At 40.4% G+C, this 24673-nt stretch overlaps 1 long non-coding RNA gene across 1 annotated transcript; it reads right to left on the reverse strand.

Annotated features, from left to right (window-relative positions):
• Positions 1-16511: 16511 nt before the first annotated feature.
• LOC140228036 (uncharacterized) lies at positions 16512-20750 on the reverse strand. The gene is made up of 3 exons (XR_011901071.1): positions 20503-20750; positions 19354-19612; positions 16512-17469 (listed from the first exon to the last, which is right to left on the reverse strand). It is a non-coding gene; the product is annotated as an uncharacterized lncRNA (long non-coding RNA).
• Positions 20751-24673: the final 3923 nt, after the last annotated feature.

The following is a 24673-nucleotide window of genomic DNA, read 5'->3' on the forward strand; positions in this document are numbered from 1 at the left end:
GAGTGATGTCAGATGAGCACGATTAGAGGACGGTCATTATACCCTGCAAATAATTTGTCGTCAATCACAGGAAGTTCAATATTTTGACGATTCCCACTCATCAGGCCATTGTGGAAACGGCGTTGCGATAACATCAAATGCATGTAGACGATCGAGTATCAATAGTTATATCAATAGGCATTACTGATCAGCACTCTGCGAAATCATCGAAATACCCTATGTTGATTACAAACATTGTAGGGCGACACGTCCATAATTAGAATACAATTTCACTTGCTTTCCTATAAACCTTTCTATGCCAATGAATCAAATTTGATGAAATTTCACAAACATACCTATTATCAAGAGATTAATATGGCGCACAAAGGGATATTCACCATCTAATGGGGAAGAAATTAACCTATATCACACAGATTATATAGTTCGGAGTGTAATCATATAGATGTTTTCTTCTCTCGTTTGTTCCTGCAGATGCTCTTACGCTATGATGAGCTACAGAAAGTATCTCCTCATATAAAGTAATGCACTACACTTTATTTCTCACAATAGCATAGACATACTTAAATCCATTCGGGAATCTTGATCTATATGAAAATTAACTCATTTTTTTTCTTTTCAGTTGAGTCACCAATAGAACGCTTAATGATATCAACGCAACAGCAAGAATAACACAATAGAGGCTGGGACATGTATGAACAGAGGGAGGGCAAATAGGCGATGACAACCATTCGATCATGGAGTTATTTGTGTTGCATATAATGTCATTAGAATTATGTTATTCAACACTTTCAACAAAAAAGAGGAAGAGTAAGATATTGCTTCATTATCATGTGAGCGACACTTGATAATAACCCCTGTTACTCAATTCAACGTTTTTTTCCATCTCCATGGCAAAACAAAAGTAATAAGCCTCACACCATCAAACAGGGACGATGAGAGGTTTCTATTTCTTTTTTCCCCCAGAATCTTATTTCCTGCCAGTTCGGAAGTACAATAATAACTTGCAATCACTCCCGCGCACACAGTCATACGCAAACACAACGCACATATCACGCGCATGGAAAACGATATTGGAAAACAGAGATCTTTAGAGCGATTACATTTTCACCTATCAATATCACGACAGATTTCATTCAGGCATAAAAGTTAATTGTGACATCTCTCGGCTTGAACTCTCCCCCTTGCAACAGAGAAAGAATGAAAAAAAGAAAGGAGTAATGGAGGAACAACGTGGATCTTAAATGCTTTGTAGAAGACTTTTCTGTCACATCATTTGGTTTAATTCTCTCAACTGAAAACAGTCACGTATTGAAATTACAGTACTAATGATATTATTCTACTCCCAATGCTGAGTCCGTTCTAATTTCTTCCTGGAAATCCAACGTACACTTGCATTGTTCTCTACCAAGTGCCAATATTATTGTTCCCTGTTTAAAGGATAGAAACATTTTCCACAGTGTTATCCTACCAAGAACATTATGGTAGGGAACGTTACATCCGAGATCGGTCATGAATGGACCATCACTGTATTCTCCGGCTACATAACCACGTTGTGTCTGATTGCTGTGTTGTCAATTATTTGCAACTCGTTCAATATTGCGATACTCAGACGACCTGACTGCGGCTTCGCTGCTGTTCGCCAACAACAGGTCAGCATAGCAATCGCCATAATGGATCCCGTTGTTGCCCTTACATCCATCGCCTATGGAGTTATGAACTATACGGGCATGGGACAGATTTGCGGATACGCATTCTTCGTTAAATCCATAGCGTTGTCACTGACAAGTGTCTACATGAGCACACTATGTGGCGACAGATTTTTGCAGCTGTGGAGACCATTTTTTCACGCCGTGTATATCACCCGTCAGAAAGCAAACGTTTTTTTCTTTGTCACTTCCGTAGGTACCATTGCCGCCAACTGCACGTGGTTCGGCATCTGGGGCCCGGCAACCGTTCTCGAAACCGAGTGCAGCACCAAAGGATCTGTTGTAATGGTTGGGTCTAACCCCTCCGTATTGTATACTGTCACGTACTGGGGATGGCACATGTTGTCCTATGCATTCATCACAATCTGGGAGGCTGCCACGCTGACAATAGCGTGTGCCAAACTACGTGCCGACGCAAGGATACGTCCCAGTCCGGCGCCGACTGGTGGTCCCATGGCACACAATGCCGCGAGGGAACGTCAGGCTGGAGCACCATTTGGCAGACTAGTGCTGGCGCGCGACCTAAAATGCATTCGCACCATCTTGATTCTGGTGCTGTCATCTTACATGATTACGTCACCGGTCTCGTTCGTGACTTTCCTCGACCGTCATTCGAGCGTCAAGGTCAGCTCTAGCTCCAAAGTTCTGACGGAGCTCATCTCCCTGACGTGCACTTGGTGGAAGATACTCATTTTCATGTTGACGAATAAATCATATCGCGCTGCCGCTTACAAGCAACTCAAGACCTTCAAAACGTCGATTCGGAACACGTTCAAGAATAAATAATATCTGGTGCTTTTGGAAGTTCGGTGCCTGAAGAACAACTCCGCGCTACATATTCTATAAAGAGATGGTGTAGTCATTTAAAAGTTGAGCCTTGACAAGTAATGATAAGTCTTGTAGAATTCATTGACTGTTAAAGTAAGCAAATGAAAATGTTGGGAGGGGCGCGGACAACACAGGTCATGACCTGTAGGTCTCTAGGGCCGTGCACCAAAGTGGACAGATACATTAAAAGAAATATCGGGCTACGTTTTCGACAAAATAATGGTGGGACTATGCGCAGAGGTGTGAGTGTGTGTGTGTGTGTGTGTGTGTGCGTGTGCGTTCGTGTTTGCGTATGTTTGAACACTTCCAAAATGAAGCTCGACGTGTATTTTTTTTTCTCAGATCTGTCCACATCATCATCTATGGTCAGTTATTTGGCCTGTTAATTACAGTATAAGACACGGATGCAGAAATATTACTATGAATTCAATGACAAACGATTGGAAGATTGTATCATAATGTTTAGTTATCTATCTAATTGTTCAATGAAATATAATTACTCAGGATGCTCTTATCAGAATAAGTTGCTTTTATTATTGGTCTCTTCAAGTTTCTGTGATGAAGCATACTGTGTAAAAAAATGAACTTATATAGGGCAAGAATCTCTAGCTCGAATGACCAAAACACAAGTAAAAAAACAAAATAAACAACTCAAACAAAAGACCATTAACAAGGTAAAAATCCTATTTTCAATCTTATCATCCTTTCAAAAGAGGACTGAAATAAAAGATAAAGTCTAACTAACATCGTAATACATTTCGCAAGAATCCAACATACATGGCAAACATTCTTTCACAAAAGTACGCGACCCTAATTCCCAGGTGTAGTCATTAGCGTAAATATGAAAATAAACACACAATACAATGCAATATAGGTACTTATATAGCGTTCTTAGCGAGTGAATTATAGCACACAGCTACACAAAACTATAACATCAAACTTATATTTAGGGGGTACATAATACTATTATAGTAAAAAGGAAACAAATGAGGAAAAAACTATACACACAATGGATCAATCACTTATCGAAAAGGAAAGTCTTCAAAAATTTGGAACACTGATAGAGATGGTAATTCCCTGTTACTTTGAGGGAGCTGTCCTGGGGATAGATAGCCGGGTTGGGTCTTTACTAAGTCTTGTCCAGACCGCATCCCTTGTATTTCAGACTGCACGGTAGCGCGAGATTAATTTCTGAAGGTAAGATGGAGCACATTCTGGAGACTTGTCACTTCTGCACAGGAAGCCCGTGTATTTCTCGAATGAGAGGAGAGGCATGGTTAGCACTTTGAAGGCGGTGGACATTATTTGAGGAAGTGTTATATAGTAGTGAAGTAAGTTACAGGTATGAGAACTCTCATGTTCACAAGCTTTTTGATGAAGGAATAGAAGGGGACGTGCAATATTTGAAAGAAGAATATAAAGCTAACGGCTTAACAGAGACTTCGCGATTCACCTTCATGGAGGAGTCAATTTCATGGATAAATGACTCGATGGATAAATGACATTACCAGTGGTCGGGGTGATATCGAATATCAAGTGATGAAAGCGCGGATTGACGAGAACAAGGAAATCAGTTTCGTCACTGTTCAGCTTCATCAAATTACTCTCCATCCACAGTAGGTTGTAGATCACGGACACTCGCAGATGATGTGGTGAGAGCGGATCCGATTGCGCGACTGTCCTTCGGATCCGCAGAGGTGTATTTGCACATCATCAGCATAGCTGTGGTGCTGTATGCCCTCATGGTGTTTAAGTGATGCTTGCCATGGGTTGAGTGTAGGCCTCTAGACTAAAACGTTGCGGGCCTGTATTGAAGCTTGAGGGACTTCGAACGAATGTGACGTTGGTTCGGAGAGCTCACTTGCAACCTTCACCTGAAGCTGCGGTTGGAGAGGTAAGAGGTGAACCAAGATTTCAAATTGACTTGTTAAACGAGTTCGCAGAATACCATGGCCAACACAGCCACATGAATGGGTTATAACAAGGAGCGTATTGCTTTGTTAGTACACACAATTTAAAAGAAATTGCGAAATGTTGTAATCCCCTGTGTATTTACAGATTGACATGCATGTCACGCAATAAGCAATTGTTTTCAAGTTTCAACATGCTTTTTTCTCTCTCTTTTTACTTTTAGAATATCTGTATACATACATACATCTGTCTATATACAGACATACATGTCAAAGCAGAATCCAACATTGTTTACAAAGTTTCCTGTTCATTTGCAGGTTTCAAGTGATGTACAAGTACTTGCTTGTTTCAACATCTCTTTTTTTTTCTTTTTTTTAATTACGTTTTCACATACCTCTAACAACATGCAGTCCACAAAAAGACATACATATCATGTTTCAACATCGCTTTTCCCTCTACTATCTTAAGTTTCAACATATCTGTATCAACATGCAGTCTTACAGAGAGGCATACATAATCACGAAAGCAGAACCCAACATATTTACATAAGTCTTCTGTGTATAACTTACAGGTTCACGTAGCTGGCCATAAGTTGTTACTGAGTAAGCTTTAACAAAATTATGAACACACCTTTAATGTAACTGATGTACTATTCAACATACCTACAAACTTTTTGAACATTAACCTTTCTTTGCTTCTGGATGTGTTGAAAAAAAAAAGTTTAGCATTCAATATAATTACCCAATCTTGTGTTATGGGTTCATCTTGGCTTTTTTCCATTTTTTTTTTTTTATTGCTCCGCCACGAAGTGTCGCCGGAGGCATTATTCTCTTTTAAGTTCAACATTTGTTCTTGCATGAAAAGTTATGGCGGTGTTAACACGGTATTATCACGGATCTTGCGGCGCAAACACAGAGGATGCCGTTCTTTACAGGGTGAACGGCGTTTTGAACACGGTCCATTTCAAACCGCCAAGACCGCCACGAAAATTAAACATGTTTGATTTATCTGGCGGTTCCCCGCGGTTCTCGGGGTTTATGGCGGATGAGTGACGGATGACCAGGGTTTGTGTACGGTGTGAACACGGTCTTTGGCGGAACACGGTCTTTGGCGGAGCACGGCGAATAGCCGAACTGCCATTAACCGCCATCAAAACCGGCGATGTGTGATCGCCGCTATACCTATTATACCCAACTATACCGCTCCTCTTTTCAATACACTGTAATAACGTACATTCATACATACAGTGTACATACATACAGGTGTCTACATAGGGCTTATTATGAACATTACACGTGTTCACATGATACTAAACACATTTACTAGGTCTATACTGACACAAAGTAGAGGCTATTGATGTTTATGTGGCATGCACCCTGCGAATGACAGTTTCACATCATGTAGAATATATTGAACTACACACATAGGAACGCGATGAAGGAATAATAGCCTAAACTAAATCACAGGAAAACAATCCTTTGTCAAGTTATAATACATGAAGATGTAATGAGCATTTCACAGTCATAAATATTTCTATATCACCTTGAGTGATTTCGTCTAGAAGTTCTGTCAACCGATCTCGGTTTTTTCTTTGTGTGTGTGTGTGTGTGCGTGCTTGTTCTTTCCCTAAAGCACAGCTTGAATTCCTTGTAAGCTTTCAAAAAAAAATTAAATTAAACAGCATAACTGTATTTCCAGTCGGACATCAGATGATGCCCTGTAACCTCTGGAGTTTTAATTTGGCGGCGGCCCTAAAGTCTCTGTTGGTCAAAGCCAGAATCAAACAATTTCACCAACAGCTGCAGTTGAACAGCACCTGCACTAGTGCCTCAGTCAAGAATGACGAAGACGTACCCTGGAAGAATCCGTGTAGTTTCAAAAACATCGGCACGTCCATCAAGTCTTGAGCAATGACAAGTGTAAGCACGGTTCTCAGACATTTGGCGCCCCTTTTGACTTGGAAATTCGGCGCCGCCCGAAAGTTTACAACACGCGCTTGCAAATCGCTACCGTCCATTGGTATGAGTGTATTTTCTCGTCTGCCGCGTCTGTCTGGCACTGCTTGAAACGCCTCGAACACTGGCAAGGTAGGGCGCAATGTTGGTTCTACCTTCGCCTCAGCCCACAACTTGCTCAGTGATAAACCCAACAGACACACCTGCGAAGCTGTAGTGGTTGCTAGGGAGAAAAGCAGTGGGAGGTAAGTCAGAATGTACCATCTTATTTCGTGTACGCCTTCAAGGCGACAGAAATTCATAACGGCTGTGTTCCGTGTGCCTCCCTTCGTCATTATAACAACGCCGTAGAGAATAACGGTAATAATCAGAGCTGCTATGACGACCCGTGCTTTCTTAATATTTAAGCATGTGATGTATAGATAGGGATTCCAGACTTGGAACGTACGATCAAGACTGAACACGGTCAAATAAACATGACAGGTGTACGTAGTTATGAATACTAACATTGCCGCATAATAGCAAAATTCTGGTCGAAAATAACTGATTGAAGGAATAACCAGAGCGTAAGTTGCAGCCACCGCCAGGTTGTTCCAACAGATCAGTCTGGAAATCAATCTGGGTATCTCACCGAATCCGCAAGTCTCTCGTCGGAGCACTAACAAACAGAATGCATTGCACACCACTGCTAGCACAAAATTAACCATGAAAAGAACCGTCAAAAGAATGCGAACGGGTGCAGGGCCCCGGATGTTAGCAAGGTTGGAGTTTGTCGAGTTTTCCATCACGCTGCATGGATTACAGGCTATACAGTGAAGTGTCGATTCCTCAGATACTGGGCAAATGGATGATTGAAGCTCTTTTAAGAGTAACTCATCCCTCATTCTGGCATTTCTTATCACATCTGGCAGCTATAAAGTGATGTCAGATATGGACCTAAAGCATGATTAGAGGCCGCAGTCATTATACGCTGCAAATGATTTGGCGTCAACGTGTCAATCAGAGGAAATTCAATATTTCGACTGTCCCCACTCATCGCAGGCCAGTGTGAAAACGGCGTTACGATAACATCAAAATATAATAAGATGATCGAGTAACAATGGTTGAATCAATAGGCATCAACACTCTGCGAAATCATCAAAATACTCTGATAACGAACATTGTAGGGCGACATGTTCATAATTTGAACACAATTTCACTCGCTTTCCTTTGAACCTTTCTATGCCAATGAATCAAGTGTGATCGAATTTCACAAACATACCTATTATCAAGAGATTAATGTGGCACACAAAGGGTTAAGCATCATGTAATGGGGAAGAAACTTAATCACACAGGTTAGACGGTTCGGATTGTAATCATATAAATGTTTTCTTTCCTTCTTCTGTTTCTGCAGATCTCCTTAGGCCTACTCTATATGATACGGTGAGCTACAGAATGTATCTCTTCACAATGCAATGTACTCACAACAACATAGACTTAAATCCATCCGGGAACCCAGAAGTACATGATCTTTCTCATTTCTTTTAGTTGAGTCACGAATAGCACCAAGACGGATGGTACAGTATTGGTGAGGTGAGAATTGGGCTTTAACTTGTTGCGAGATACCAAGAAAACACATATGAAATAGTACAGTGCATACTTAAGAGGAATTTAAAGTTCATTTGATTAAAATCGGGTTTAGAATGGCTGAAACATCCAAAATCAGAGTAAAACAAAGCGATCGCAATGAAAGGTGGGTCCCACACTCTAATAGAATCGCTCTGTTTTGGATATCTCGGCCATTTCAAAACTAATTTTCAACAAATAAACGTTGAATTCCTCATGGAATTACATACTCTTTTATATTTCATAAGAGGTTTCTCATTATCTCACCCCAAAATGTTAGAAACCGGAGATTAGGTTTCAACCAAAACTGTACGATCCCTTTAAGGATACCAACGCAAGACTGAGAGCAACAATAACACAGTAGAGGGACATGGGCAGGGGGAAGGGCACATACACAATGACGACCATTCAATCACGGTGTGATTTGTGTTGCTTATCATTTCATTAGAATCATTATCCACCACTTTCAATAAAAAGGGGAAAGTAAGATATTGCTTCATTATGTGAACGACACCTGATGATCTGCCCTGTTGCTCAATTCAACGTTTCATCCATCTTTATGGCAACATAAAAGTGATAAGCCTCCCAAAGTCAAACAGAGACGACGAGAGGTATTTTTTTTTTCTTTCCTTTTTTTTTGCGAGAATCTTATTTCCTGCCAACTTGCAATCTCTCTCGCACACACAGTCACACGCAAACACAACGCACATATCACACGCATGTAAAACGATATTGGAAAGCAGGTCTTTAGAGCGATTTCATTTTCACTTGTCAATGTCAATATCATGACAGATTTCATTAAGGCATAATGTTCATTGTGAAATCTCTCGGCTTGAACTCTCCCCCTCGCAACAGAGAAAGAAAGAAAAAAAAAGAGGAACGAAAGAACAACGTGGATATTATATGCTTCGTAGAAGACTTTTCTCTAACATCATTTGGTTTCTCTAAAAGAGAAAACAGTCACGTATTTATACAGTAGGCCTACTAATGTCATTATTGTACTTTCAATGTTGAGTCCGCAAACGAATTACAGAATGAGTTCTAATTTCTTCCTGGACTCAACTTGCGTTGTTCTCTATCAAGCGCCAATATCATTGTTCTCTGGTTGAAGGATAGAAACATTTTCCACAACGTTATCCTATACCAACAACAACATGATATGAAACGTTACATCAGAGATCGGTCATGAATGGACCACCACTGTATGGTATTCTCCGGCTACATTTGCATACTAGTAACCACGTTGTGTCTGATCGCTGTGTTGTCGATTATTTGCAACTCGTTTAATATCGCGGTACTCAGACAACCTGACTGCGGCTTCGCTGCTGTTCGCCAACAACAGGTCAGCATAGCAATTCGCAATAATGGATCCTGTTGTTGTCCTTACATCCATCGTCTATCGAGTCACGAGCTATACGGGCATGGGACAGATTTGCGGATACGCATTCCTTGTCAAATCCATAGCGTTGGCACTGACAAGTACCTACATGAACACGGTGCGACAGGTATTTGCAGTTGTGAAGACTATTTTATCATGCCTTGTACATTATCCCTCTGAGAGCGACCGTTATTTTCTTTGTCACTTCCATAAATACCATTGCCGCCAACTGCTCGTGGTTCGGCGTCTGGGGGCCGGCAACCGTTCTCGAAACCGAGCGCAGCACAAAAGGATCTGCTGTAATGGTTGGGGCTAACCACTGGCGTAGCCGGGGGGGGGGGGGGGGCGATGGGGGCGGTCGCCCCCCCCCCCCCCCTAAGATTTGGACCGGGGATTTGGGAGGCGGAAAAAAATGCGTGTATACTGTATGCATGCACATGAAGCGGGTCTCCTTTGCAACCTTTCATCAAATAAGACATTTTTTTGAATATTTCACTCAAAGTGTGCACCAGATCGTTGAATTTCAATTCAAAATATGCAAAATCTCTCGTACTTGGGAGGGGGTATCCCCCTCCCAAACCCTCCCCCTCTGTGCCTCTTTCCCTAGCTTAGTACACTTTTTAGATTTACAAAAAAAAAAATGAATAATTCTGAGTGCACAAGACTTATCACTTATATTCCGAAAACTCAAGGTTCTCTCATGTATAAGGGGAATTTCCCCTTTCAATCGACCCTTTCCTCCCTCAGCCCCCCCCCCCCCATCAGTTTTTTTTTTTTGTTTTTTTTTTTTTTAATTTCCCAAATGTTGATTCCATCAAATATGCGTATACGAGATATCTCAATTTCAACCTTAAAAGGGCAAAAGCTCCATCGGAAGGGAAGGGTGGAGATAACACTCGCCCACGCCTTCTCCCTGCTCGCCCCCCCCCCCCCCTTCCGCCATGCATATAGAAGCAGACTATGGCTATACCCAGATCGCTTTATTTCAATTCTAAAAACGCAAAAGCTCCGCGAGCGGGAGGGGGATTCCCCCTTCCCCTAAGCTCTACCTCACTAGACTTTATACATAATATATATACACACAGATGGTGCACATTCGGAATAAGAGCTAATTTCAGTGATTTTAACACTTCGATGAAAAAGTATTGCACCAAAGATTTGCACCAGATCGCTGAATTTCAGGTCAGAAAACGCAAAATCACCTTCGTGTGGGAGGGGATATGCCCCTATCTACACCCTCGTGTGCATGCTTTTTCTGTTTGATTGCTGAACTGCAGACAGCGTTCATGATAATCAGTGTAAGAATTAATACAAGAAGATTATTTAAATGATATATCATTTTATAGGCAAATTGTTCAACAATAACCTACGCTAAAATATACTGCAACCTTAAACAAGTGGGACTGTTTCAACTCGTTAAAGCACGCAAAAACATGCATCAAATTGCACCATTTTATATTTTGCAACATCAAAATGCAAAAAGTTCTCACCGTGGGAGGGGGGACACCCCCCTCCCACACCCTCCCCTCCCCCCCTCGCTCGCTCCGCTCGCTCGGGTTCAGTCTTGTTCGTGATATTCAGTGAAAATAATTAACACAAGAAGTGTATTTAAATTGTACCATTTTATAGGCAAATTGTTCAGTAATAATCTACATCAAAATATATTGCTACCTTAAACAAGTGGGACTGTTTTTCGTCGATAAAACGCGCAAAAACATGCATCCGAAATTGCACCATTTACAACATCAAAATGCAAAAAGTTCTTACCGTGGGAGGGGGGACACCCCCCTCCCACACCCTCCCCTCCCCCCTCGCTCGCTCCGCTCGCTCGGGTTCAGTCGAGTTCATGATATTCAGTGAAAATAATTAACACAAGAAGTGTATTTAAATTGTACCATTTTATAGGCAAATTGTTCAATAATAATCTACATCAAAATATACTGCTACCTTAAACAAGTGGGACTGTTTCTCGTCGATAAAACGCGCAAAAACATGCATCAAATTGCACCATTTATAACATCAAAATGCAAAAAGTTCTTACCGTGGGAGGGGGACACCCCCTCCCACACCCTCCCCTCCCCCCTCGCTCGCTCCGCTCGCTCGGGTTCAGTCGCGTTCATGATACTCAGTGAAAAGAATTAATATAAGAAGTGTGTTTAAATTATACCGTTTTATAGGCAAATTGTTCAATAATAATCTACACTAAAATGTACTGCTACCTTAAAGGGAAATTCCAGACGATTTACATAATTTCACATCATGTAGTACATAAATCGACAACTCCAGGTATAGATTTGTGGAATTTATTGTGGTTCTTGATCAGAGAAACAATACTTTGAAAAACCTTCAACAAATTACACTGAACAAGAATGATGACATAGGAGGTTCACGTATTTCAGAAACATAATGTAGCAGTGTAATTCCATTACAATACCACTTGCTTGCGAGTTCACCTGTGTATAATCTATGCATGCCTTCTTCTTTTATTCTGTTTCCATGAGCCCCAACCATGCATTCCTATGGTGACTCTGCTATGTCATCATCCATGTTCACTGCAATTCGTTCTAAATTTTGAAAATATTCTTATTCTTCATCCCAGTTATCATAAATTCTGAAACTCTGTCCTCAGTATAACTAATTTATAGTTGTTCAAATGTAAAAATTTGAAAATCATCCGGAGGTCTCCTTTAAAGGGGCAGTCTTTTAACTTTATGATGCTTGATCATATGAAAATACTGTGTCAATACTATGAGAAATCGCATATGCTTTTCTTCAACGAGATCTGTGAACTTCAAAAAACTCAGTTGAAATCGCCTAAATCGCTCATTTTTCGGGTAGTCGGGAACGCCCCCAGAAAAAGCAAGGACCGGTCACGTGCCTTGTCAGGTGACACTTTGACGTATCAGGGGGCATTCATAGTGCCTACTGTCTCGCCGTATACCGTACTTCACAGTGCAGTGAGTCTTGTGTATTTGTAGGAAAGTTTGAGAAAATATTTCAAGAAAATGCCATGGAGGTGTGTCGTCACCGCAGCAAAGACACAAAAGATGGGTGCAAGTCTGCACAACTTCCCTACAGATGACGCCACTCGAAAGAATTGGGTTTTGAGACTTATTTCATTTGCTGAAGCGAGCCCAGCACTCAGCAGCAGTGCAGTGGGATGCATGCAATGCCAATGGTTCTTCTAACGTTAGTCGTCAGGTTGTACAGCCTTGTATGCAGTGATCGCTTGGAGGAGTGGAGCCAAGTAATTTACATGTAAAATAGTAGAGGAGGGGCTGTATACTCGGCTAGGATTTGCGCCCAAAAAGAGGATCCTGCGGCCCAAAGCTGTCCCTGTCATCAAGCTGGGAACTGGAAGCCAATCTCATCGTCAGAGAGCTGAAAAACAAAGCAGATCAGCAGTTCTGAAGCCGGAGAGAAAGAGGGTATGTTCTGTATATAGACGACTCTATAGAGTCGAGATAGAGACACGAGACCAATGTACATGTATATAGCGACTCTACTGTCTCTAGATCTATAGAGTCGGGTATGTTCTGTATAGACGACTCTCTAGCTGTCGTACGAGTATCGTAACTAGATCTATACACAGCCCAGTTGCTGTATAAATCGCGACGGGGTTCGCACGGCGTCTGGTTGGCCTCGGCCTATTGCTAAATATTCTACTAGTATCATTAAGACATAAATTACTGACAGTTTCACGGTTTCGATAGGTTGATAAGCTCCGTCTAGCGTTTCGAGTGGGACTGCCTTGCTTCCCCAATAAAGCTCTAAAGAGTTGTAGTAACCGAATGGTTGGATGGTATATTCCAAAACAAATTATTAAATTGAATTGATCCAGGACTGGGCATATCGTTTGTCTTCACTTTCCCATTTGTCATTAGGCAGGTGAAATCTTCAATATCCATTTTGTTTTCTTGCCCCAAAATATTTCCCATATAGGCCCTATATTAGTTGACTAATGTAATGTGATTTCGTAGTTTACATGTACAAAAAAAAAGTCACTTTCCAATCAGATAAGGAACTTTCTGCAGTTGTTTATTTTCAGTTGTCGTCATTACAATTTCACTTGCCCTGGTTACAATGTTGAATGTGGGGAAGTACTAATGGCAGTTATTATTAAACCTTGTATTTGTGATTACCAGTATTTGTTTCTCCCAAGAGTTCCTACATTCATCTAGTTAACCATGTTCTCACAGGCCTACATAGACATTTTTTTTTAAATTCAATCCTCTCTATGCTATTACTAATTACAGGGTTCAGCTGGCAGCATTGCATTACAGTGTACAACACGAATCCAGACAGGAAGCAAGCTCGAGGTGCAAAAGGTGATCTGCTCTACCAGATTGTGAAGCCGAAATACAGGCCTGGCTCTTCTAGTGTGAAGGTTCGTAAAGAACGGTGTAGATATTTTATGTAATATTGGAAGAAAATGAATTCATGTTACAAGACCAATTACAATGAAGAGAAAAATATTAGAATGGCAGAATTTGTCAACTACACATTTTATTATTTGTTTGACTCTGTAGAAGCATGGCTTTCTTGACCACTGAGTACACATAAAATGATCGATTTTAAAAGGTCTAGATATACATTTTCTCTTTTTTTTGGGGGGGGGGGTGGAGGGGCTGATCTTATGTCTGTTCCATCACTAATCAGAAGTCATAGAAGGGAGGCAGTCAGTTTTCCATTCCGAAGACCAACACTCCACATTCCATGACCAATGGCTACTTTGGCATTCTCAAATCAAGTCTTTGCATTGAGGAGGGCAAACCCAAATTTTGATATGAATTTGCAAAAAAAAAAAAAAAATATGTCATTATCAAAGTGGTGGTTTCTGTTCATGACACCTCAAGGACTTTCTTGCTAAAAAACCAATGCAAACATCTTAATTCCATCTATTTTGTGTGTCCCTTTGTTTCTTTCTGTTGAATTTTCTACAGCACATGTTGATGATGTCCTTTCTGCTGTTGTGGAGTGCGATGACAAAACTCCTGCATCCTGCCAGCCTTCAACGCCTCCCCTTGCGAGTGCCATCGTGTGTCATCCAAGGGAGGAAGTTATTGAATATCACAGCAGACAATTTGCACCTGACAAATGATCTAATGGTTTCAGGAATCCTTGCAATGGAGATTGAAGTTCATATGTACAATATGATACTTTGCATTTTTTTTTTAAATAAATTGTTGCAGAATGATTTTTTCATCTGTTCTTCTGTCAGATGTTGGATACAAACACTCAAAATTTTGTTATACATACCCAGCATTCTTATGCGCTCTATTCATGAGTGATCATCTAAAGACAAGATAAGATCACCTTGGTTACTGTTGTATTCCGTCTGTATAACATGTATGTAGCATTTCATCACAAACAATATAATGCCAACTTTATATAGTGTTTCAAAGATCATTTCTTTGCCGATTGAATATTGTCCTTTAAATGGCAAAATCATTATTCATTTACAATACAGGAGTCATGTGGATACAAAAGGAAAACTGTGTATTCTTTTGTTGATGTTTGAAGCATACATGACCATAATGGACAGATGAGCTTGCATTCTTAACACTATTCTGTAGAGATATTCAGTGTTGTAATGGTAAGTTTAGAAGTTTCTACATGAATGCTGTCCCTTACTATATTATCATTGCATGTTTGCTGTTATAGATTAGAGCTTGTCACTCTTATGATCAACTATTGATATTTTGACAAGATAATTTAGAATGAGATGTGCATGCATTATAGAACACACTCAAAAGGGATTGAAAAAAATGTATATACATGTAGTTTTGAGAAGAAATGCAATAATTTACTCTTGGTATATGATTCACAGATTTATGAAAAAGGAGAACAAGGTGTGTATCTAAGCATTAGCATTTTCCATTATCTTCATCTGAGGCCCAGTTACTCAAGTTCTGAGACCTGGAATGCATCCACAGGGAGAATCTGAATTCATAATGCGATGCTAAGTCTAGTTGGGGAATTATTCTGTTGATTTCTATAATAGTTCTCCATACATAATCATTGAAGTCAAGCATTAAAATTTAAGCATTGTTTTTTATGAATATGGTGTCAGGTGTCTTATGAAAGAACAGTTGCTAGGTCACTCAGACTCAGACATTCATAATTATTCATGCAGATAGGTACTTCTGAAAATGTGCACACAAGCAAACACCCACATGCACATATGCTCACATACATTCACACATTTGTACACATTTTTAAATGTGTGAAAGATTGAATAACATCACTCACCTGTATTGTTTTGTAAATGTACACTTGCAATACATATATTATTTCTATCCTAAATTTGAGTTCTGTAGAGATTTCTGTATAGTGAAGAAGAAATCACAAAGCTTTTGATTTAATGTTACATGAGAATGTCTCATACATAATGTAATATTGATTTTATACAGTATGTCTGTGGAAAAGATAACTCTTCCGGACTGATTTGATGTCATGTGGATGTCACTCATGCATGCTTGACTGACCAGCTGCCATTGTTCCAGTGGAATAAATCTCATTTTGCTCCAACATTAGGATATGGAGATAACACATTGGTAGGGTTTTACAATCTCACTCCTTTTAGTACACTACCCCTCCCCCATCTTTTCCTCACTCCCTGTTACTCATTTTCTTTGGTCTCCTACCTATACACACATCGACACACACACACACACCCTTTGCCATACTACGTTGTACACACATACCCACAAACACCTTCAAACAGGCATCACTTGAACACTCCCACCAACATGCAAATCGCATACAGATGTACAATGCCATACAAATCTTACCTGTACATATATCTATGAGGGGAGTATTTCTATCCATTCCACGAGGGGGAACATCAGACAAACATAGGGCAAATATATCAATGATATATTCGTCCTATGTGTGTCTGATGTTGGTGTGTGTTTGTGCATGTTTGTATCTGATATGCATGAGTGTACTGAGGGTGTGTGTATATGTGTATGTTTATGCATTTTCATGTGTCTGTATGAAGCAAGTCCTTTTTTTTAATAAGGATGAATTTATACTGCATGTACTGTATTACTACAACCGCTACAACTACATATAGAAAACACAACACACTTTTTTTTCCATTTGCTTACAAAATATAATTGGTGTAATCAGCTGGAAGGAATGTTTGATAAATCAATACTGGTTCAGGACAGAATACTACTATATGAGCCAGCTACAATCCAGTTCAATGAGTTCGTAACTAGAGTTGGTCCTGTTCTCTAGATAGAGGCTGTGAAGCTATTGCCGGAAAGGCCACAGCATCTTCCTTGTATTAGATCGTTATTTATTTTTTGTGACCACGATTGACAACATAGCTGTTCAACATGTCAATTCTACACAATCAAAATTACCTTCAGTTGTATGGTTGTGAAAGTGTCATTTTCCAATTGCTAAAACATGCAGTAGGTCTACATTACAAGAGAGAGAGAGAGGGAGCATAGCAAGAGTAAGAATTGAGACAAGAGTGCATTTGACATACAGTCGAATCTTGTTATAATGAGGTACATTATGGGACCAGAGATATCACTCCCGTATATCAAGATCTTGTTATAACTACAGTTTGTCATATCACTTCTTATAATATTGAGGTTCCACTGATCATGCACTAATAAATTACAATAAAATACTGTAATACATAATCTTTTGTACAGAGAGGCTAAAGTCCAACAGCATGTTTCTCAGCTGTGTGCCTTGATGAGTTGGTGTTGGACGCTGAATATCACCAGTATACCCAACATACCGGTAATGGATAAGGTGTCTGACAAAGTATACATGTGACATTTCGCAATGTACAAGCTTATCTTATGCATTTCTACACTGTGACCACGTTCCCGTTATAAAGCAAATCGCAATGTGACAAGCTGTCACATTCTACACCCAATATCAGTGCTGCATATACAGTCTTATTACAACCTATGCAAAATGAAAGCCTGTCACTATTTCTGATGGATGAGTTTATCAGATTTTTCTCACAGCAGAAGATGGCAGTAGGACTCTCACATTTTGGCCCAGAAATGTCCAGCATCATCTCACCAGTTGCCGGTATGCAACATGTCTTGATCGCCTGATATTGAAACAAAAGTGTAACAAAATGGAATGCAAAAGGAGTAAAATCTGATAATCCTATTATATGACATCATGTGTTCATCTAGGAATTTATCTTGAGAATAGGATTTAAATTAGACAATGTAAATGGGACCCATGGGGTATGGTAGTCATTATTTTGGGGACAACCGTATAATGGCAGCATAAAATACGCGTATAACTAGAAATGTCGCTATGGCGACTGATGCCTCCGCCGTAATGCATGATTCTACCAATAGGCGTATAGTACAATGTCTTCACAATGTGTGATCCATGACAGTTTCACATAACTGGCAAAATACTGATATGACAGGTTTGTCAGAAATGACTTGAATGTTCACTTTCCGTGAACTGGGCTTGCTATAATTGTCGAAGAGTGCAAGTACACATATTTGGGGAATTGAGAATTTTTACTTGAATTCTGACGGACCCTTTTATAAGTTTACGCATTGAGTAATTTCCAAGGTATGAAGAAAGAGTGTAATTACAGTACAAAATAGATTTTTTTTTTTTTTTTTGGGGGGGGGGGCATTGAAACCTGGCCTTTGACCCTTAACCTTTGACATTCTGGCTGGAAATTTCCTGGAGAATCTCCATTAGGTAATGCATGTATATATTAAGTTTTACAACTAATAATGCAAGCATTTCATATACTAGTGTATGAGGGAAATAGTAAAATTTTGAGGAATTGACCTTGACCTTTGACCCCATGACTATTGACCTATGACCCCTAAATTCCCTAGATATTGTTTAATCTCTGCCAGTCAGTACATGCGTATGTACCAAGTTCCATGAAGATACATTGAACCATTTGTGAGAAGAGTGATATTACAACATTTTCACCTACCCTTTGACCTTTCGACCTTTGACGTTATGACATGAAACTCTCTCTGGAGAATATTTACGCAGTAGTACATGTCTACACCAAGTTTCAAGAAAATACCCTTGGGCATTGCATAGATATTGGGGAAATAGCAATATTTTTAGCATTTGACCTTGACCTTTTGACCTTTGACCTCTTGCCAATGTGACTAAAATATACTCAACTAATTGTCCCATCATACATCATCCTTGGACCAAGTTTGGTGAAAGCTGCTTCATCCAGTTTTGAGTTATCACGTAAACAGATAAATTTTAGGATTTGACCTTGATCTTTGACCTTTGACCTCTGTCCGATTTCACTAAAAAACTAATCAAGTAGTTGTCCCATCGTACATCATCCTCCAACAAAGTTTGGTGAAATTTGCTTAATCCAGTCTTGAGTTATCGCGTAAACGGGTACAATTTCATGATTTGACCTTGACCTTTGACCTTTGACCTTTGACCTTTGGCCGATTTCACCCAAAATCTAATCAACTAATTGCCCCATCATACTTTATAGTTGGACCAAGTTTGGTAGAATTCGAGTCAATATTATTCAAGTTATCGCGTAAACGAAAGCGGACGGACGTACGGACGTACGGACGTACAGACGTACGTACGGACGTACGTACGGACGGACGGACAACCCGAAAACATAATGCCTCCGGCACCACTTCGTGGCGGAGGCATAAAAACATGTCTTGACTGCCTGAAATTGAATAAAAAATGAAACGAAATGGAATGCAATGGAATGCAAAGGGACTAAAATTTTATAATATATTACATAAGTGTTACTCTAGAAATCGTGAGAACAGGAATAAAATTACACATTGTGAATGGATCTTTGATGGGGTGTGGTACCAGGTAATCATTACTTTTGGTAGAATCGTATAATGACTCCATAAAATTCATTAAGAAATTATCAGGGATATGAAAAAAGCCTAATTTTCATGGCAACATTTGGAAAACAAAATAGGGAATTAAATGTGCCTAACAAACTCACTTGTTATCTGCAGCATTTGTTTAAGCACCTTCTCCATAGGCCTACTGTTGGGCGTCCTGGTAGTTTCAAGTTTCTTTCACCCATTCATCAAGGCCCACAGTTGAGAAACCTGGATGTGCTGTAATACAGCGTATTGGAGCATCGACATGTCTTTCGTTGTACCGTAATTCTCAATCTTGTCCATTATGTGATCTGTCTCTTTGCAGCAAATGGATTCCCTGGCAGTGGTCATGTGGGAACACAGCTGCGAAAGAGGCACCTGAAAAAGAAAAAAGGAAAAAAAAAAGAAACATAATGTACAACACATTCTTATTTCCTTCTTTGTGTTTATTAGTTGGTGTTTTGAAGTAGTACTGCACTGTCACACAATGAGATTGAGACTAATGTTAGTCATTAGTGAAATCATTGTTTGAGTTCTAGCCAAGTGTGAACAAAATATCGTTCATGACTAGGCCTATAGGAACCCCTACTGCCAGAGAGGTTACCACTGATACCAGACTCTTCAAACCACTGCTGAGCCCAGCCACATACGGTAATTGAAATTGCAGTTATGGTATGGCAAACACTTGTACCTTATTGCAAACAGCAGTTTTTTCACTTATCCTTTCATAACTTGTCTCGTGCTCGGCAATTTACATGTGAAACCGTAGTAGAGGGCCTAGTGGAAACAAACTTGGTTGGAATTTACCAGTCGATTACCTCATTATAGGAAGGTCCTTGGGGCCAGAGAAATGACCTCCTTACATACCGGGCACATGCGTATACAGGTACGGCACTATGAATTGCATCAAAAGTTATATACCAGGACTCAAGTAAAATACTGTTAAATAAGAAAAAAAAATCAGTTTGTCCTTGTGACATTATGAATGAGATCGGGAGATATGATTGTATGACATCTGCCTCGCCAGCTCAGTGCATAGCCTTTCAATTCATACCGTCGTTTACCGATGTCCCTCTTCCACTCCCGTTTCACGTTCATGTTGTATTGTCAACAAAATTCTGTTTTGGTTCGTCCGACCCCAATCGACCTAGCTGCATTCTGTAAAAATTAACGTCAGGCCTAACGTTAGAGTGAATTAACTATCTAGACTCCCTGTGCTTCGCACAGCGGTCTGGTCAGGCTGGACTCTCAGCGTACTTGATAGTTACCATTTTTTATCCCCCAACCTCGTCGCGGGCTCGTTGCCATCACCCTGTTCCTCGAGCAGCACCCTCACGGGCCACTGCCCTGGGGGCGGGAGGTGAAGAGTCGGGTTCATATACTCCAGAACGGTACGGCTACGGGCGGGGGTGAACTCAATTCAGATTAGATTTAGGGTTGCGTGGGGCTGGAGCTGGAGCTGACGAAGGGCTGCTTTACCTTCGCCTTCATCACCTCGGTGGGGGTCGCAGCCAGAAAGGCGAATCCAGGTCTGAAACCATATTGAGAACACTGTGTTTTTGACCACGTATCGCTACCAGCTTGTTTACCGTGTATTTATGTATAAAGCTAACGCAACGCGATGTATAGCGCGGAGCTAGCAAGGTACGCTGTTATCGTAAATATTAGAGTGCCATCTAGTCTCCCGTTGAAATTTGTTGTTATCATCCACGCACGCACACAGAGTCACAATGTACGGTCAGCAGTAAAGCGGCTGTCAGCACGTCTACTTGCCTTTTTTTCTCGCAGAAAATATCTAGTTTTTTCCAAACGTAAACCGGATCCAAAAAGGCAATTATCATGGGTAAAGTGTTCAAAAAAAAAATGTCAGTGGCGTCACTGGGCCTCTACTAAAATGTCTAAACAACATATTCAAATCACTTTTGGGACGCAAAGATTGTCAGAACTGGTTAAATCTTGACTTGAAAATAGATAAAGTTTCACTCATTTTACATTGCCAACGTATTAGACGAACTCGGTGGCTTCGCGGGGTCTCCCCCCTGATACGTCAAATCGCATAAGCCAATCAGCTGCCAATTTTGGGGGGCGTTCCCAAATCAGTGAACATTTTGAGCGATTTCTTGTTGCTGAGCAATTTTTGGCGGATAAAAACGCCAGAATCGTGTTAGTGAGCTCAAATACCATCTATATAGCCCCAATGTCCGATTTAAAAGACTCCCCCTTTAAACAAGTGGGACTGTTTCACGTCGATAAAGCGCGCAAAAACATGCATCAAATTGCACCATTTACAACATCAAAATGCAAAAAGTTCTTACCGTGGCAGGGGGGACACCCCCTCCCACCCCCTCTCTCCCCCCCCCCCCCCCCTAAGATCAAATCCTGGCTACGCCGTTGGGTCTAACCCCTCCGTATGGATACTGTCACGTACTGGGGATGGCACATTTTGTCCTACGCATTCATCACAGTCTGGGAGGCTGCCATGCTGTGCGTCAAATCACGTGCCGACGTAAGGATACGTCCCAGTCTGGCGCCGACTAGTGGTCCCATGGCAAACAATGCCGCGCGGGAACGCGAGGTTGGAGCTCCGTTTCGCAGACTAATGCAGGCGCGCGACCTAAAATGCATCCGCACCATCTTGATTCTGGTCCTGTCATCTTACATGATCACGTCACCGGTCTCGTTCGTGACTTTCCTCGACCGTCATTCGAGCGTCAAGGTCAGCTCTGGCTCCAAAATTCTGACGGAACTCATCTCCCTGACTTGCACTTGGTGGAAGATATTTGTTTCAGAATTTATTTACGGTTAAAGTTAGCAAATGAAAGTGTGTGTGTGTGGGGGGGGGGGGGGGGGGGACAACACATGACCTGTAGGTGTCTAGGGCCGTGCAACGAAGTGGACAGATTCGTTAGAAGAAACATTGGGCTATTGTTTTCGACAACATATTGGTGGGAATCTGCGCAGAGGTGAGCTCTAGTGTGTGTGTGTGTACGCGCGCGCGTTCGTGTTTGCGTATGTATGTTTGCACACTTCTGAAATGAAGCTCGGCGTGTCTTTTTTTTTTTCTTCTCAGATCTGTCCACATCAACGTCAATGGTCAGTCTATCTTTCATTATTTGGCTCGTTGATTGCAGCAAGATGCGAACGCAGAAAAATCAGGATGATGTTATCAATGACAAAGAATAATTGGAAGATTGTATCATAATGTTTAGTTATCTATTTAATCGTTCATTAAAATATGACTACTTAGGTTGCTTTAATCAGAATGAGTTGCTTTTATTCTTCTTTTCTTCAAGATTCTGGGATGAAACATAACAAGCAAAGAAATTGAAAGCCTTAAAAGTTATAGGGGAAGAATCCCTACCTCGAGCACGTCGAGTGACCCCAAAACAAGCACACGAAAACAAACAAACAAGTCAAACAGAAAGTCAAACATCCATCTAGGCCCCATGGAAGACCAGCTTGGTATAGCTGAATATGGGCTATCCAGCCATCTCCTCGGATGGAAAATGAACAAACAAAAAACAAACAAACAAACAAACATGCAGCGGAAAGGTCTAAGAAGACGACGAAGGTAACAAGCTTGATGTCCAGTACTCTGAGGATGTCTTCTTGTAACCTTCAAGAGAGCAGTCTCAGTACATTATGTACTGACACATGCCAACGTCGATATAAGCTGACTGGTTCTCGACATACTGACATAGAGATCATTAGTATCCAGGTAGCCCGATATTTGAGACAAGGCAGTTTTCTCAGTTATCTTCGATAGTAATGAAAGATTGATGGCACACGCAATCTTCCTGAACCTGACGTGTCAGTGCACATGAGCATGCATGCACCTTTATCTTATCTATAGGAAGATAGCATCTCATTCAACGAACACGAGATATTTCGTTACAGTAACCCTTAAGAAGATTAGTTGCAAAAGTTGCAATAATCTTAGAAAAAGAAATTGAATTGATCAATACAAAGAGAAAAGAAGTAATTATGTGCGGCTGAGATAACCAAAACATAATAGAAAATATTTGTTTATGTTTCACGTTCATTTCAAATTTTTAACAGACCTATAAGTCGTAAAGTGTTTTTAAAGCATATGTAAAATACAACTCGTTCATGAACATCAAAAACTCTTTTTGAGGCAGGCGTGATTTAATTTTGTTACAGCTTCAATCGCAAAACACTTTTACAAGATGGATCTAAACCATCTCCCTCTACTGCACGAATGACTGCAATTCATTAAAAAGTTCATGAGATCAACCCCATGATAATTAGCATTGTCAAAATTGCCTTTCACCACAAGTGCCGTTCTCCTTTGCAATCGCAACAAATAAATCCAAGTCAGCCGCGCATTATACGACTCACGAATATACGACTGACAGTCTTTGGATCTGATATAAACAATTAATTAAGTATAATTATTCTGAGGCTATAGACAGTGTGATTTATTTCGGACCCAAAGTCTGTCAGTCGTATAGTCGTGAGTCAAGCAGTGTGCGGCGGGCTTTAGAAGTACATTGACTCGTATAAACTGCGCAATCTACACTCCATGCAAGGTAGTCCAGTCTGGCCCTTTGTGTAGGGGTGTGCTCAATCCCGACATAAAACATACAGCTTCCGACTATGATCCCTCCACAGACCTGACGAAAGAGGGAGACATACCAAACCTCTCCGAAACGCACCCTTGTTTTTGGTGCGTTTCGGAGGGGTTTGGTATGTCTCCCTCTTACGTCAGGTTTGTAGAGGGATCATAGTCGGAAGCTGTATGTTTTATGTCGGGATTAAGTACACCCCTACACAAAGGGCCAGACTGGACTACATGCAAGGCTGCGTAAGCGTGCATGAGACACACAAAATTAAAAACAAATTAAAGCATTTTCTTAAGAATAATTACATTTCACAAAGTTACCTCATTGACTATTATGTGTGATTGTTCCCTGAATGACTGCTTAATCATCAATTTCCATACATTTAGATGCATGTACCATACATTAGTGTATTATATGCTATATACATATACAAAACACAGTATACATTTTCATATAATGGTATATGTATCACATACATATATATACGATGGATTATATGAAGAGTACGGTCTCTGTCATAAAGTACAAAATAATACCTTTTGAATGATATACAAATGTATTGGTCACTACATATAAAGGTACATTTTTGAAGTTATGGTCAAAAGAAGCAAAAAATGTCTTATTATTTTCTTTATTTTTCTTGACCTTTAATCGCAAATATCTCCATTTGGCAAATATGGACTTATCGGTTTCTGCGAACAAACTCTTCATTGTGTACTATATATAAATTTACATTATATATGCATTGATACACACATACATACTAATAATCATATTTGTTAATTTAGTATTCTTGTCACGGGGTAGCCACGTCAGTGGTTTATGTACTCTTATTCTGAGTTTCGGGTGGGGATTA

Source organism: Diadema setosum, chromosome 4, assembly GCF_964275005.1.
Source record: "Diadema setosum chromosome 4, eeDiaSeto1, whole genome shotgun sequence".
NCBI lineage: Eukaryota > Metazoa > Echinodermata > Echinoidea > Diadematoida > Diadematidae > Diadema > Diadema setosum.